Genomic DNA, 6,000 nt, shown 5'->3' with positions numbered 1-6,000 from the left:
CTAAATTTTTTATACAAACAAACAACTATAGGAGAACTGAGATAGCACTCGCAAAAAAACACAGCTCAAACTCTATCTCCAAATGAAAGAAAACAAAACATCAAATATTTTTTACACAAACAATCAATTATAGGAGAACTGGGAAGAGCACTAGCACAAAAAACACGGCACAAACTCTATCTCCAAATAACACTAATTAACAAATTAGCAAATTTAACACAACCAGGCAACTATAGGAGAACTGAGAAGAGCACAAGCAAAAATGATTTTTTTAACTTGTGAAAAACATATGCACTCAAAAAGTTAAATGATTTATGGAGTTGTAACAAATACCAACAAGGCCTCAAAGGCAACACAATTGGTTAAGTTTTTGTGCTATCGCACCAAATTATGCAACTGCTCATCAGATGAGACAGTTATGACAAGGCGCACGGCACACGGCTGGTATAAAAACAACTAGAAAAAAAGAGCAGAGAAAAACGCACTGAGGAACGACTCCGGGAAAAGCCACCAGGAAACAAAAAAGGTGAATCAAAAACAAATGAGAATCAGGATTGAAAAATGAAAAGCAACCGCGTGCCAGGAAATTAACAGAAACCACAAACAAACAACTATATGAGAACTGAGAAGAGCACTTTTGAAAAAAATCAAGGCTCAAACTCTATCTCCAATAAAAACAAAACAAAACAGCAAGTTTTAAGAAACAAACAAACAACTATACGAGAACTGGGAAGAGCACTAGCAAACAAAAAACCCGACGCAATCTATATGTCCAAATAAATCTCAACGACAAAACAGCAAATTTAACACAAGCAACCAACTATAGGAGAACACAGAAGAGCACTACCAAGAAATTGAACTGATTTCAACTTGTGAAAATATATAATCTCAAAAACTTGAATGATTTTCGGAGTTGTAACAAATACCAACAAGGCCTCAGAGGACACATAATTTGTACGTTTTCATGCTATTGCGCCATATTATGCAACTGCTCATCAGATGAGACAATTATGACAAGGCGCAAGAGGTGAAACATATATGCACTCAAAATTAAAAATTTCCATAAAGTTCCAAGTTGAAGAGTTTTAACGAACACCAACAAGTGCACGAAGGCAACATAATTGGTACGTTTTTATTTTATAGCGCCAAAAAAATGCTAATAAGATCAGACAATTTTTACAAGGCGCAGGGCACGCGGCTAGTACAAAGCAAGAACAACCAGCCTGCAGAAACAACTGCAGAAAAAACCGAGACTTATTGGGATAAGATGAAGAACTAGCCGCGCACCTCAGATTAACAGTAGATAAATGATAACATATAATGGCAAACCCCAAAATAAAATTTTGGAGTACCAGGAACGGTTGTTTTGAAAGGTGGTCACAGGCTCCAGTCTTCTAAGGTCCACATCTGATGACTCGTATCCTAAGCAGAAGTAAAAGCAGCAGAAACTGGCAAATAAAAAGATCATGACATGAAAAGATTTTATATTGAGAACGAAAATTGAAGCTAAATTTATTTAGTTAATTCCGAATATGCACATTTTCAAAACTTTTGATTTGGGAAATATTGTAATTCAATCGACAACCATTGACTCTTCGACATTGAAAAGCAGCATATCATTTCTAGAGTAATTATTACGAAGTAGAGAAACGACAATTTAATCTCTGACAAAACTCTAGTTACAATAATTCAATGAACGGGAAACTGAGCAGAGATCTCCGAATAATAAATTAAACTAGAACAAAACAAAAGCATAACTGATTAATACGAAAACCAACTGACATTTAAGCTTTAGGAACATGAATTAAACAGCTTTTTTTGGTTTTTATCTTTTGCAATTTTTTTTTGGAATTTCAATTGTAGAAAAGCACAACATGAAACTATTATAAATGATGAAAACATAAAGCAACGCTGAATAGTGTTGTAACTCCCTTCAAATTATTCAACTACTACACCACACTTAATTAAAAAATATAATGCGAGTTACAATACTGATGATCAGAAGGGCAACATGACATATTAAGCAATGGAATTAGGAACTTGGCGGCTGTTTTTGATTTTTTTGTTTAAATTTTTTTGAGAATTTCAATATAATAAAACTAACAGACATTAACAGGAGAACAGATATTGACATTTAGTTTGCACATAAGAAGTTTTGGACATTCAAGTTGTTTTACAGGAGCACAGCTTATAACGCAAAACGCTTTTGCATTATGTCGAAGAGTTTCCTCAAAATATTTCGTCGTCCATTAATATTGAGATGCACTAAATCATTTAAGAAATGTCGTTCATTTACACAAGGTGCAACAAAACGTTTAACAGTGGTTGTATCTAAATACGCTTGAAGTAAAATATTGATATCTTGCACAACAGTTTGAGATATATCCCTTCTACGCATTAAACCAATAACACAAACTTGAACATTAGCAGTTAATAGTTCAATTGTAAAGTTTACCAAGTCATTAACAACTTCAAGCTGAGTTCTAACAAGTCTTGGATTTACTCTCCTGGCAGTAAGATCATTATTGCCACAGAAAATCACTACAAAATTGAAGCCGCGAAAATGTAGATGATTTTTTAGATCCATAGCTCGAAGACCACCTATTCCTCTGACAGTTATATTATAGTGAGATAAATACCGGTCATTGCTGATTTCTTCCGACATGTTCCGAGCATTTGAATCGCCAATTATAAGCACACGACTAAAAGCACGAGACATTTCAATATATTAAATTGAAAAGAATCAACTTAAGACTCGAGAAAATTAGTAAAACCGCGCGCACAGTTTTAGTTGTGTTCGAAGCCCTCTCTTATAACACTAACACTAAACGTTGACGAATTTTGTAGCACAACAGTTTTAAAACAGAGAGATTCAATTGCCAATAGTTCCAAAGCACCTAAGTCTCCGATCTCAAAAGTATAATTAAAAGAATATTCAATGCTTGGCCCTAGGAAACTGATTTCACGACACATTTGAAAAGTTCTAACAATAGCAACTGGAGATTTTTCCATCATAGCATAGGCTTCAATTCTTACAAACTCATTGTTTTTAAGTTGAACAATAAATTCACCTAAGTTCAGACTGCTTCTTGTGTAAGACATCGATCCAAAACGAGTTCCCCGATTGTTAACAAATCTACCAAAGTAAAATTCAATATTATACACGGAACAGAAGCTAGTAATATTATCTGGTATAACAGTAAAAGTTGTCAAATAAGTTTTGTTGCTCGTTGAAATTTTATAGAAATGCGACTCAAAGGCTGATTGATGCCTCAAAAACCTTTCGGCAATATTCTGAGGGTTCTTAATTGTACCTGAAACAGCTGACAACAAATTGTGGTTTGCGGACTCAAAGCCAAACGCAGAGAACTGCCACAACGGTCCATTTCGTTTTACTTGCTCAACAAGGTGCCTCATAGTGTGAAAATTGAAAGACTGTGAGTCAGAATCATATAAAGTTAAAAAATTGTCAAAAAACTTTTCTATGAGAAATTTCGGCTTGTTGGATCTGATTCGTCGAGACAGACAACTCTGACAATAACCTTATAGCAAAACTCAAAGCGGCAAAACTTTCCAGATAGCCTTCCGGGACGGCAGCATCTTGAAGAACAAGCAAACCTAAATGGAGAAAAAACAACTTAAAATCATAGGCCTTCCAGAACTGCAATTCTGCAAATTTTTTTGGACGATGTAAAATCTCTAGCGGAACTTGACATGACAATATTAGGTGCTCTACTCTGACCTTTTCTTTTTTTCTTAGAAGTGATAAAATCATTTTAGTCAAAACTTTCCCAGTTCGTAGAAAAACCTGATGCATAGGATCAACAGGACAACCCCAAGGAAGCTCAAAAAATTTATGCAGTGGAGTGTAAGACTTAACTCCATACCAAACTGTTCTTTTGCAATCAGCAAGAAGGCCACACCTTTTGAAGCTTTCAGTTTCTCTCAAAACAAACGATTTACTAACTTTAAATAACATCCTTCTGTTCTGAGAAAAACCTTTTATGAAGCAATGAGGACAGCTGTTGTAACCGTTATGTTGTTTCATGAACAGTACGTAAGCTTTTGCCGGCATATCACAAACTAAAGCTTGAAATTTGATTTTAATTCCACTGGAAACACTGAGCGTTTTTTGTGCTACAGTATCTAGCTCATTTGACAAAATTTCTAGAAAACGGTCGAAATTAGGTTTTGAGATTCCATGCCATAAACCAAGTAAACACATAGTATGAAAAGAAGATCTTAACTTAGGAGGTAAATTAAATAATTGCACCCAAACTGGCCACACCGATAATTTGGTCGATTTAAAAACAGGTGCTCCATCAACATTTAGTACCAATTGAATTTCATTTGGAGTAAAGTTGTCAGCAGAAGTTCTCCATTCGCAACAATCCGACCAAGACTTTTTAATGTATTTTACGTTACGTCCTGTTATTTTTTCTAGTTGAGTGATTATATCAATTATACAAAAAGTCGAACCCTCAAAATTGTATGTTGAAACAAGTGGAGCGTTATCCATTGGGAGGTCAGCAAAAATTTTATTGGGACTTGGTAAAGTATTTGAAAATCATTTTTGTAATTTCAAAAAATCATTTTGTGCTGAGAGCGACAATTTATGCTTGTCGGAAATCAGGGTGAATTTATGCATAAAATCTTCATAATTCGTTTCAGAACCCTCGAACAAGTCAATACTGAAAACTTCTGAGTCAAAATTTTTCTCTACAATTTTACTAGAACTTTCCTCTTCGCAACATTCATCTTCAAATTTACCCAAGCCTATATTAGTTGATGCTTTCACAGGTTTAATCTCTGGGACAAAAACGGATTACTGTCACAGCCTACACTGCAATCAGTCACATCAAAAACACTAAAAGGTCTATCACAAGCTTCATTCGATTGCGACATAAACGGAGAGGGCAAATCGCTACTTAAAATGGAAGCTAGACTTAAACTATTGCTAGATGACGAATCAAGTCCACTGAATACAGCATCATAGTCTAACTTCTTAGAGCGTTTGATCTCATTTTTTTGCATTTCATTTTGTAATTGAGAACGCGACGGCATTCCATGACGCGAATACGAGAATTCTGATGTTATCGGTTTTGGTTTGTGAGGCTTGCACGGTGTTGAAGTCAAACAAAGTGTTTTTCGTTTTCGGGAAACTATTTCGGGGAAAGGGTTTCCGTGCAAGCTTTTAAACGGACAACAGCAGAGTTCATTGAAAGACCCAAAAAAATGTCTGCTATAAAAAACAGTTAGTTCTTCGCCTTCCCTAATAGGACGCAGAGGCGCACATGACATCAATTTACCGGACCTAATGTAAGCGATGTTCGGTTTACATGAAGCATTTACAAAAGAGATTGGTCCCAGCATAATCCATTGCTCATTGGCTCGGCTACTAAACATTATCGAAAAATCATTATAATTATTTTCAATTTCGCGGGAATCTATATCGCTAAGAAAACCTATCAATCCTTCAACCTCAGAATTAATACCTATGTCACGTTTAGCAAAAACTCCCAGGCTAGTGAATTTTGTTCTAGGAAGATAGTCAACGGGTTCGTAGGTTACATTTTTCATGCTCCTACCGTACTCGCTATCGAGGAACCCTTTTACGTCAATGATTGGACCCTGGTCAGCTGTCAAATCAATATCTACATTATGAGCAACTATATTACCTCTATTTATCCATTTCCCAGTGAGTTCCCTGTCAACATGAGCCAACTCCCTCCAATTCACTGCAACATTTTTCATTTGCTTGGCCACTGATTGATAAAGTGTGTACTTTTGGTAATCCAGAAGACACATATTTTGAACTGAAAACAGTTCTGGAGAAAGAATACTTTAACCACTTTTTTCTCGGGAAAGCAAGGAAAATCAGAAAAAAAACAATCTGAAAGCTTTATTTCCCAAAGCAACTCAAACTAATTAGATTCGGCAGTGCAGTCCTTGATTGAGCTACTTCTAATAAGTTGTCGCCGAGACAGTTTGCGGAGTCTT

The 6,000-nt window shown here is 35.6% G+C and overlaps 1 protein-coding gene across 1 annotated transcript in view; it reads left to right on the top strand.

Moving 5' to 3' along the window:
- The first annotated feature begins 480 nt into the window (after nucleotides 1-480).
- LOC142357994 (uncharacterized) overlaps nucleotides 481-6,000 on the top strand; it is a 32,492-nt gene continuing 26,972 nt past the window's right edge. The window contains exon 1 of the mRNA XM_075409471.1: nucleotides 481-526. The gene's annotated coding sequence lies outside the window, so the exon portion shown is untranslated. The remainder of the gene's footprint in view (nucleotides 527-6,000) is intronic.

The sequence above is a fragment of the Convolutriloba macropyga genome, unplaced genomic scaffold, assembly GCF_964194025.1.
Source record: "Convolutriloba macropyga unplaced genomic scaffold, txConMacr16.3 SCAFFOLD_759, whole genome shotgun sequence".
NCBI classification, from domain to species: Eukaryota; Metazoa; Xenacoelomorpha; order Acoela; family Convolutidae; genus Convolutriloba; species Convolutriloba macropyga.
The sequence above is the reverse complement of the archived record's forward strand: the minus strand, read 5'-3'. Positions and strand labels throughout refer to the sequence as shown.